Source organism: Myotis yumanensis, unplaced genomic scaffold (genome assembly GCF_028538775.1).
Source record: "Myotis yumanensis isolate MYYU_CA2020_CCGP unplaced genomic scaffold, mMyoYum1.0.hap1 SCAF_6, whole genome shotgun sequence".
Classification (NCBI taxonomy): Eukaryota; Metazoa; Chordata; class Mammalia; order Chiroptera; family Vespertilionidae; genus Myotis; species Myotis yumanensis.
In genome coordinates this window covers 80,624,532-80,636,523 of record NW_027223757.1, presented here as the reverse complement: position 1 = coordinate 80,636,523, position 11,992 = coordinate 80,624,532, and positions in this window count along the sequence as shown.

The window sequence follows — 11,992 nt, the reverse complement described above, 5'->3', positions numbered from 1 at the left end:
CCATTGCTCCCCCTGAAGAGGGAAGGAGGAGGTGAGGGAGGCCCTGGGATAGGTAAAATTAGAGAACACCTAGAAATGGAAAGTGTTAATGACCTGATTCTGGAAAGATGTATCTCCACTGGGTAAAGCCTTCATCATTTACACATGCATAGAACTCTGAATGCCTCCTTTAGGATACAATAGCAGTTGTAAATTTACATGTATGTGTGTTTCTTTTGATTGAAGTCTTTCTCAAGTAGACTGTGAGATACATGAAGGAAGGGACCAGGTCTGCTTTGGGCTGCACCATCTCCCCAGCACCTACCACGGGGCCCGGCACATAGTAAGGGACATTCCAAGGAGTTGTTGAATGGCTGATGTGAAGCTCAGGGTAAGGCTCTTCACAATGGGGTACAAAGACCCGAGGGGCTCAGCTATCAGGTGGTTATGAGGAACAATTTGGAGAGGAACAGCTAGATTGCAGATGAAGACTCCTGTGTGAGCAAAGGCTCCTTTCAGATAAAATTAAGGAACAATAACAACCAGAAAAGCCTATAATGTATACAGCTTCACCCATTCTGATGCAATTATATTTTCTAGATTTGGGGGCTCCAATCTCCTGCTCTTTTGCCCCAAGAAAACTTTTCCCTCAACATTCCAGTCAGGTCTTGACTAGATTAAAGATATAACATATATTTATATTTTATATTCAACTAGAGGCCCAATGCATGAAATTTGTGCAAGGGGCTTGGCCCTCGCAGCCCTGGCTTTGCCCAGAAGGTCGTCTGGAAGGTCGTCTGGATGGTCGTTCCTCTGTTCGGCTGTCGGGTCTCATTAGCATATTACACTTTTATTATAGATGTAGCAGAACTTTTGCACCTCATCTTCACAGCCAGGCACTCGGAAGGCAAAGAAAGCTCAGGAGACTTGGGAACCGGGTCTTCTGGGATTGTGGTGGATTATTCCTTCACAACACATTTCCCACGGGGCATCTCTGTGTGGCCATAAAATACTCAGAGTGTTCGATGGTGATTTACTTCAATCCACTGTATAAAACCCTGTCATGTTGTTTACGAGACTCTGAGCTGCAAAGAGGCATGTTTCTGATGACTGAGCCGACTCCAGGTCAGTGAGTGGGCACGTGAGGTGTTTGCATTCTCTGTCAGAGTCCGAAGAGAACGAAGGGTCAAGGCAGCATCAGATAATAGTCTGGGCCATATTAGAAACTTTGAAAAAAATCAAGTTTCCAGAGTTCAGGTTGAACAAAGAAAGACGTGTAGCCACTTTCTCCTCACCCTTGTATCTGCTCACTTTTTCACTCCCTTGTGTCACCTCTAAATAAAACTTTAACTTCTTCATTAAACACATTAATATATTTTAATTCGAGGCCTTTTGGGAGAAAATAAAATATCGTTTCACAGGGAAGTTGATCATGTATCTCTTATTAGGTTTGATGTGTAGAGATCCTTTTATATCCCAATATACAGCATAGTAGCTAGTGCAAAGAGGAGGAATCCTAAGCTTACTCTTTGCCTGGTTTGTTCCCCAAAGGATCTAAAACAGTGGTTCTCAACCTTCTGGCCCTTTAAATACAGTTCCTCATGTTGTGACCCAACCATAAAATTATTACTTTTTTAAAAAATATATATTTTATTGATTTTTTACAGAGAGGAAGGGAGAGGGATAGAGAGTTAGAAACATCGATGAGAGCGAAACATCGACCAGCTGCCTCCTGCACACTCCCTACTGAGGATGTGCACGCAACCCAGGTACATGCCCTTGACTGGAATCGAACCTGCGACCTTTCAGTCCGCAGGCCGACGCTCTATCCACTGAGCCAAACCGGTTAGGGCACATAAAATTATTTTCGTTGCTACTTCATAACTGTAATATTGCTACTCTTATGAATCATAATGTAAATATCTGATATGCAGGATGGCCTTAGGCGACCCCTGTGAAAGGGTCGTTCGATTGCAAAGGGATCGCGACCCACAGGTTGAGAACTGCTGATCTAAAACCACTTATAAGCATCGGTAAAATATAAAATAAAATTCAGGCAAGGGAGGAAACAGAGGTACCAAAGTAACATGAATGCCAAGCTGGTGGTGTTTAGTGTCTGAGCATCCACCTATGAACTGAGAGGTCACTGGTTCAATTCCCAGTCAGGGCATATGCCTGGGTTGGGGGTTAGAGCCCCAGTATGGGGCATGCAGAAGGCAGCCGACCGATAATGTTTCTCATCGGTGTTTCTCTTTATCCTTTTCCCTTCCTCTCTCTCTAAAAATCAATGAAAACATATTCAAGCCCTAGCCAGTTTGGCTCAGTGGATAGAGCGTCCGTCTACGGACTGAAGGGTCCCTGGTTTGATTCCAGTCAGGGGTACATGCCTGGGTTGCGGGCTCGACCCCAGTGGGGGATGTGCAGGAAACAGCCGATCAGTGATCCTTTCTCATCATTGATGTTTCTCTTTCTCCCTCTCCCTTCCTCCCTGAAATAAATAAAAATATATTTTAAAAAACATATTAAAAATAAAGTAACATGGAGTCAGTCAAGAGAGAGGTCAGCAGGCAAAGCATATGGAGAATAAGCCCTACACGTAGAGTTGATCCTTTTTATTTTATTTATTTATTTTTTAAAATATATTTTATTGACTTTTTTAACAGAGAGGAAGGGAGAGAGATAGAGAGTTAGAAACATCGATGAGAGAGAAACATCGACCAGCTGCCTCCTGCACATCTCCCACTGGGGATGTGCCCGCAACCCAGGTACATGCCCTTGACCGGAATCGAACCTGGGACCTTTCAGTCCGCAGGCCGACGCTCTATCCACTGAGCCAAACCGGTTTCGGCGAGTTGATCCTTTTTATGTGTGGATTCCGTGTTTGTAAATTCACCTGCTTGCTCATGTATGTGTAGCCCCCACGTCAGTACAGACAGTGCTTTTGCAGTCAGTTGTGCAGAGCGGTAACACATTTGAGTCACCTACTAACCCACATTTTCAGGTAAAGTTGAAGAAGGTGACTTTTTGTTCCAGCTCTCATGCTGTAAAAAAGTCTTTTATGTGTCTATTGAGTGCCAATGTTTTCTTTTCTTTGCTTTTTTTTTTTTTGCTTTTTTGTTGGTGATTTCACTGTTTAAAAAGGCCCCTGTGCCCTGACCAGTGTGACTCAGTTGGTTGGAACATCATCTCTGTGCACTAAAGGGTCATGGGCTCGATTGCTGGTCAGGACACATGCCCAGGTTGTGGGTTTGATTCCTGGTCAGGATGCCTTATGGGAGGCCACCAATATATGTTTCTTTCTCACATCCATGTTTCTCTCCCCCCCCCCCTTCCTCTCTCTCTCAAATCAATTTTTAAAAATGAAAAGCATAAAATAAAATGGACCCCAAGTATAGTGCTGAAGTGCTGGTTAGTGTGCCTAAGTGCAAAAAGGCTATAATGTGTCTTATGGAGAAAATACGTGTATTAGAGGAGCTTCCTTCAGGCATGAGTGATAATGCTCCTGACTGTGAGTTCAGTGATAATGAATCAACAATCTATATTCAATCACATGCCTTTGAACAGAAATATACATAAAACAAGGTTACCTGTTGATCTGCTGATGTGGACGTTGGGACCAGAGGTTTGTAGGAACCTAACCTTGTCTGTATTTTCTCTAGGACCATTGGTTCAAAATTCGCCAAGACAGTATTGTTGCCTTTGACTTTATTGAACTCAAGGACTGTGGAGAATGAGAAATAACTACTTGCAGGAGGTGAAAGCCCATTTTCTTTTTTTTTTTTTAATTTTTATTTATTTTATTTATTTTTATTTTTATTTTTTACAAACCCTGTGTCGAGGGCTGACTTTCAATAGATCGCAGAGAGGGAGCTGCTCTGCTACGTACGAAACCCTGACCCAGAAGCAGGTCGTCTACGAATGGTTTAGGGCAGCCGTGGGCAAACTACGGCCCGCGGGCCAGATACGGCCCGTTTGAAATGAATAAAACTAAAAAAAAAAAAAGACTACCCTTTTATGTATGATGTTTACTTTGAATTTATATTAGTTCACACAAACACTCCATCCATGCTTTTGTTCCGGCCCTCCGGTCCAGTTTAAGAACCCATGGTGGCCCTGGAGTCAAAAAGTTTGCCCACCCCTGGTTTAGGGCCAGGTTCCTCACGAACGTGCTTTGCGTGAAGGGCGTGGGGGTGGCCCCCTTTCTGGCCGCCCCCCGTTTCCCAGGAGGAAGGGCTCTCCGCACCGGACCCCAGTCCCGACGCGCGCCCCGCGCCGGCCCACCGGCGGAGATGGCGGGGGACTGGCTATCCGAGGCCAACTGAGGCTCCCACGGCACTGCCATATCATTCCGCCTGGGCGGGATTCTGACTTAGAGGTGGTCGGTCATAATCCCACAGATGGTAGCTCCGCCCCATTGGCTCCTCAGCCAAGCACATACACCAAAGGTCTGAACCTCTGTTGAAAGCCCATTTTCTTACTCTAAACTTTCTGGCGGCCAATACCAAGAGAAAGAAAGATGGGTAGTTACATGATTCACTTTCCCATAGAATTATCCTTCTGGTCTTTACCACAGCATTGCTTGACTGTTCACTTGTGTCATCTCTAAATGAGGTCCAGCTCTCTAGCTCCTAAATATTCAAAACCCTTCTTGATCTGTCTTTAGTCTACTTTTCTAGACTAAGCAGCTATTTCAACTCACAAACAAATGATTCAGGATGACATTAAAATCAGGGACATTTCTCCCAGGGGTTCACACAGAAAGAAGATACTATAATTAATGAACAACATTAGAAAATATCCTTTCAGTAAACAGTGATGAACTTCATAAGAATATTTATTTTATTAAATGAAAAGATAGTTTTTTAAAAATTAAATTTTTTTTTTGTTAATCCTCATCCGAGGATATTTTTTCCATTGATTTTTAGAGAGAGTGAAAGGGGGGAGGGGGAGAGAAAGAGAGGGATAAAGATCGACGTGAGAGAGACTTCAACCAGTCGCCTCCCCACCCCGACTGGGGGCCAGGGATCAAACCTGCAACCCAGGCACATGCCCTTGACCAGGAATTGAACCCCAGACCCTTCTGTGTGCGGGCTGATACTCCAATCACTGAGCAACACTGGCCAGGGCTAAAAAGATAGCTTTTAAAGGCCACAAGAACATACAGAAATTCTCATAGGTGCAGAAAATTTTTTTTACACATTATTGGATTATATCCGAAAATCATAGTGACAACTATTACCTCTGAAAGCTACAAGATCAGGATATCATATCCTCACCACTCAATTATAAAAGTCTCCATAATTAATATGGGGCCCAGAATTGGAAGGTAAATGTTTGTAAATCCCTTAGTCAAACTCTTATCAACAGAGTCACTAAGTGAAGTCTTTGTGAAGGAAATTATCATGCTCATGTAACTTAGAAACTGAAGTTTCTTTGCAGCACCTAAAGTATTTTATTCATATTAACTAGACAATAAAAGCACGGTACTCTCCTGGGACACTTTTAATTCTCACAAATAAATAAAACAGAAGGTCCCTGTGTTTATGGAGTAACACACCATTTGTAATAAAATAGTCATTATTTTTTTCAGATAGGTTTTTCTGTTTAGAAAGATTCCTGTCAGATAAGTCAGGAAGATTCCTGTCTTATCTGTTCAGGAAGATTCCTGCTTATGTGTTTGCAAAAACTTCTATATTTCAGAGTGCTTATTTCCCCCGTATCAAAATTTAAAAGTAAAAAAACAAAAACACCCGAAAAACTTCTTTTCCTCCGAATCTAATTAAATTTATTGTCCCTATACACTTTTGAATTTCATCTCTCCTCGCTCTGTTTCCCCATTTATTCTTGCATTAAAACCAATGATTTGAAACTTAAATGTAATTAATACATTTAATGAAAATGTATTAATTAAAACCTGGGTTTTCATTAATAAATGCTTACCTGCTGTTGAGCGGCTAGCCTGAAACAGGTTTTTCACTGGGCAAGCAGCAGCTCTTTTTCCCCAAATGGTGAGTTTCTTCCTCAAGCCTCGTTCCTTATTTAGTCCTTAGTGCACAGAGAAGGGAGAGAAAAGGAAATATCACACCTGTAAGAGGGAGGAGTTTCTGTGGTCAGGTGAGATTTACCATGAATGCAGCACCAGTGTTTCCCGCCACCTCTTCCTTTCGATTACTGTATAGTCAGTCTTACAGTGGAAAGAAAAGCCACTGAGTACTAATTTTGATTTAGATCTGAACATTCTCTAGACACAAAACCTATCTATCGATCAGGCTTTAATGGAAGAGAATAACAAGAAATGGGACACAGGCAAGTGGGGAACAATAAAATAATGTGGATATTGACCCCTTACATTTTTTTTAATCTATTCTAAAAAAATAATAATAATAATTTTGCTGCTCTGAGCTTCCAAGGCTGAAAGAGGGTAATGTCTAAAGAGGATGCTTGTAAAATTGAGAGTATTTTTGAAAATGTTAATTCTTTTATCCTATTCTGTTAAATGAAAAACCACTCACACTTTACTTGCTTCCTCAACGGCTGCAATGTCAGAAGCATTTCCATGGGAATCTCAGGACACAACACAGTCCCTGAGTCTTGGGTAATAAACATACAAATGTCCCCAAGGCATATGGAGACTGCTTCAATTTGAATGCGATCACCTGGGAGGATACTGTTTACAAATGAAGGGGTAGGTTGGGGCATTTTTTACTTGAAGATGCTGGTTTTAAGTAATACACTGGCTAATTGGTGGTTGAAAGTGACTGGAAAAACTTGTATTCGATGACAGTTACTGGATGTCAAAATAAGTGTTTATGATCCTGATATATTGATAACTTTTTTAAAAAAGATGTATGGAGGGCGACATATACCTGTGCATGTTCCTAAGGATACTATATAAATCTAGTGTTTTCTAAATATTATTTGAGGAAAATTGATTTAAAAATGAACAGAAGTTGTTATTGGTAGAACAGAATCTGTGTTAGATATAAAGTACAATACTGGAAAAACCTTAAAGTTAGGGGTAAAGTTAATTATGGACTCAGAGATCTATAAAAGTCTTCCCAGATTTAGGCTACATCCTGTTTCCTGGTGCATCCAAAACAGAAGCTTCTATTCTTTTTTCAAAGTTCTTTGCTCTCTATAAAACACTGGAACTAATTAAAATAGTTGCTTTTTGCCATTAGAAAAAGTAACCAATAAGGCAAAGCATATTACTTTTCCAGGAAAACGACATTGGTTGAAGATAATTATATTTGAAATATGTCCATTACGCTAACCTGAATGTTTAACTCTGGGATTTACAAGGAAAAAGTGGGAGGAAAAGGAGGTTACTAATACAAGATAAATTTAAAGAGATTTTCTTCTATAAACCCAAGTGAACAAATCCATAATACATATTATCATAGAAAAATAGATGGACTTGTACATTGTTTTGTTTTTTTTAAAATATATTTTTATTGATTTTTCACAGAGAGGAAGGGAGAGAGACAGAGAGTCAGAAACATCGATGAGAGAGAAACATCGATCAGCTGCCTCCTGCACATCCCCCAGTGGGGATGTGCCCGCAACTCAGGTACATGCCCTTGACTGGAATCGAACCTGGGACCTCTCAGTCTGCAGGCCGAGGCTCTATCCACTGAGCCAAACCGGTTTCGGCTGTACATTGTTTTTAATAGGATTTACACATCAACTTCGGTAGCCCCTTCTATTTGTAGTGTATCAGCAAATTCTCTAAGCCAAAATTACAACTTTTTTTGCTTTCTAGTTCTATCACTTGCTATCTGAGGATCTTAGGATAGTCACTTAGTTTCCCATGCCTCAGGTTCGTCACCTGCAGGATGAGTATAATAGTAACTGTTATGGGGTTTAATCCCCATCATGTTATTAGGATTAAACACTGGCATAAATGTATGTGTACATGTAATGGGCTTAGAATAGTGTCTGGCACATAGCACACATCAGTAAATGTCAGCCATCTTTATGATTGTTATTATTGTTATATGGTGCTGTTGTCTCATATGAAAACCTACACTAATTTTAAAGACCTCGTTGGGGGTATGAAACGGTGAAATTGCCTAATGCACATTTGTTTCTATTAGTTAAAAAATGAGTACTTTCATTTTATCTATCTATCTATCTATTTATTTAAATATATTTCTTTATTGATTTCAGAGAGGAAGGGAGAGGGAGAGAGAGATAGAAACACCAGTGATGAGAGAGAATCACTGATCGGCTGCCTCCTGCACACCCCGCTACTGGGGATCATGCCCTTGGCTGGAATCGAACCTGGAACCCCTCAGTCCGCAGGCTGACGCTTTATCCACTGAGTCAAGCCGGATAGGGCTGAGTGCTTTCATTTTTAAAAAGCAATCTAGAGTCATTTTACTGAATTTGGGGAACAACCCTCTTTCTTCTTCCTCTTTGTCCAATTTTAATAATTATAATCTATCTTAAATGTGGCTGCTACAGCAATTTTATAGCCGTGGTAACAGCAGAGGTCACTTTAATGAGAGCAAACATCTAAGCCAAGAGAAACTATTTCTACGTTGGTTTAGTAGTGAAGAGTCACCTTCAGTGGCAGCAACTTCTAATAAGAAAAGCTAGTTATGACACACAAAGGGCTCAGTCACTTTCGACATGGTAAAGTCCAAATGGGAAATTTGAATTTCTCTCTGCTTTTGCCTTCCTTCTTTCCTCTTTCTCTTCCGCAAAGCTGAATATTTCTTGACAATGAATGAAACATGAGAGGATTTAGAAGTCTTATGTTTGAAAACTAAGCCAACCTGCATTCAAATACTAATTTTGACAGGTGCACCTGCATTTATTTTTGGTAAACAGAGAATGCCAGGAAATTCAACCCAACCAAATAGAAGAAAGTAAATCCTTTAATTTTAGGTTCCAGGGCAGGTCAAATTTAAACAAAACCTGTTTGTTAAATATATGCCCCTCTGAGATTTGGGGGAAATGAAAGGGCTCGTATAAAGAATGTTTAATGACTGGCAGTACCCTAAGGTTCTGCAACATATGTGTACAAGCTGCCTCCCCCTAGCCCTGTTCACACACATAAATTACACCGGTTTACCTTCTTTCCTTCAGCAGCATCAGTGGGGACCCACTTTCCCGTATGTTCAGCAACTTTCCCTTTTAGCCTTTTTTAGTCTGATAGGTGGAAATGTTTTATTTTGCATTAAAGTGAACATCTTCCAAATACACATTGGCCATTTATGTATCTTTGAGAATTGACCACTTCCTACTGGTATTTAATCTATTTGTTACTGACATTCTAAGTTTATGTTTAACTTTATTTGGAATCTATCTATCCTATATAATAAAAGGCTAATATGCAAATTGCCCAAACAGCAGAATGACTGGTCGCTATGACACACACTGACCATCAGGGGCCAGACACTCAACACAGGAACTGCCCCCTGGTGGTCAGTGCACTCTCACAGGGGGAGTGCCGCTCAGCCAGAAGCTGGGCTCACAGCTGGCGAGCACAGCAGCGGTGGCGGGAGCCTCTCCTGCCTCTGCAGCAGCACTAAGGTCCTCTCAGGGGATATCTGTCTGCCTAAGCCCGAGTGGTCCTGGACTGCAAGAGGGCACAGGCTGGGCTGAGGGACTTCCCCTCTTCAGTGCACAAATATCGTGCACCAGGCCTCTAGTCCTATCTAATAATAGACAATCATGGTAATTAACCATACCTCTGACACACTTCCCATTGGCTAATCAGGGCAATATGCAAATTAACTGCCAACCAAGATGGCGGCCGGCAGCCAGGCTGAAGCGAACAGGAGGCTTTCTTGCTCCAGTGATGGAGGAAGCCAAGGTTCCCCGCCTGCTGCCACTCAGCTCTGAGCTGCACTCTAAGCAACTATGTTGTAATTATAGAAGTTAAACAATCTCCAGAAACCTGCTTTCAGCCAGCCGGGCCTCAGAGCTGGAGTTGCAACAGTGTTTCAATTATAGAAGCTAAACAAAGCCCAGATACCTGCTTTCAGCAGCCGAGGTCTCAGAGCTGAAGCTGAGCCTCAGAGCTAAAGCTGGTTCTCAGCTCCAGTGACAGCCATAGAAGGTGAATAAATCCCAGAATAAAAAAAAAAAAAGAAAAAAAGGAGAGGTTGGGAGCTTCAGTTGCCCACCAGCCTGAAAACGGCCCTCAGCCCCTCACCCAGACTGGCCAGGCACCCCAGTGGATACCCCCACCCTGAAGGGGGTGTGACCAGCTGCAAACAGCCATCATCCCCTCATCCAGGCTGGCCAGGCACCCAACCAGGACCCCCACCCTGATCCGGGACACCCTTCAGGGCAAACCAGCCGGCCCCCACCCATGCACCAGGCCTCTATCCTATATAGTAAAACAGTAATATGCAAACTGACCCTAACAGCAGAAGGACTGGGAATGACTGGTCACTATGACACACACTGACCACCAGGGGGCAGACGCTCAATGCAGGAGCTGCCCTCTGGTGGTCAGGGCGCTCTCACATGGGAGGAGCTCTGCTCAGCCACAAGCCAGGCTGATGGCTGCCTGTACAGCAGTGGTGGTGGGAGCCCTTCCTGCCTCCTCAGCAGCGCTAAGGATGTCCAACTGCAGTTTAGGCCTGCTCCCCGCTGGCAAGTGGACACCCCCCCGAGGGCTGCCAGGCTGCCAGAGGGATGTCTGATTGCCATCTTAGGCCCAATCCCCCAGGGAGTGGGCCTAAGCCAGCAGGTGGTCATCCCCTGAGGGGTCCCAGACTGCGAGAGGGCACAGGCCGGGCTGAGGGACCCTCTCCCCCCAAGTGCACAAATTTTTGTGCACCGGGCCTCTAGTATATATATAAAAGCCTAAGCAGCAGTTATGACTGAACAACCAGCCGGTAACTATGATGTGCACTGACCACCAGGGAGCAGACGCTCAACGCAGGAGTTGCCCCCTGGTGGTCAGTGCTCTCCCACAACCAACCTCCTATGGTTCCTCCCCCTCCCCCTGGCTGGCCAGCCCCGATCACTGGCCAGGCCGAGACCCCACCGTGCACAAATTCGTGCACCAGGCCTCTAGTTTTGGCATAAAGTAGAAATTTTAACCACTGTTTCTCCATCCCCATCTCTGGTGTGGTTAGTGGTTTTCTCAAGGCTATTTATTGAATATCTTTCTGCATTTTACTTGAAATGCTATCTTTATCATATGTGATGTCTTTACACTATAAATCCCCCACTTATGTTTTAGAATTTAAAGTATCTGGCATTGGCACTTACCATCTCCTCGCTAGATAGGTGGGTCATAGTTGGCATGGACTGTGCGTTTGAGAACTCAGGTGGGTGTGGAAATTACATAGGAACTACAGCCATTTGAATTATTGGTACCAAGTACAGTTGAATTTTATTTGGGTTTGTAATTAAGTTATTCATAAAGAGTACACTAACATGCATCCTTAAAGAAAATATTGTGTATGTTTTGAATTGCTTGATACCTGCCAGAACTGCAGATCTCTTAAAATTAGGTCACATATTTTTCAAAGCTCCAAGAGTATAGTATGACCAGTTTATGCATGAACTGTCACTCAGTAAGTACAAGCTCCAGTTGATGTTCAATAATCTGTTAAACAGATGTTCTGAGAGAAACAAGACTTTTTAAGAAAATATGTATTTATTGATTTCAGAGAGGGGAAGGGAGAGGGAGAGAAACATTAATGATGAGAGAGAATCATTCATCAGCTGCCTTCAGTACATCCTACACTGGGGATCAAGCCCGCAACCTGGGCATGTGCCCTGACTGGGAATCGAACTGTGACCTCCTGGTTCATAGGTCGATGCTCAATCACTGAACACCAGCTGGGCGAGAAACAAGACTTTTAGTGTACCTCCTTTCCCAAAAGCTATTATAAACATCGTAATTAATGATAAAAACCAGTGAGTTGGGGCTCTATTAGTCATTCTAAAATTCTGAAGCTGTAAGTCTCCAAGTGAAATTTTTAAGATATTTTGCAAAATCTTTTAGTTGCTTTGCCTGATGTAGCAGACAGTGCAAAATACA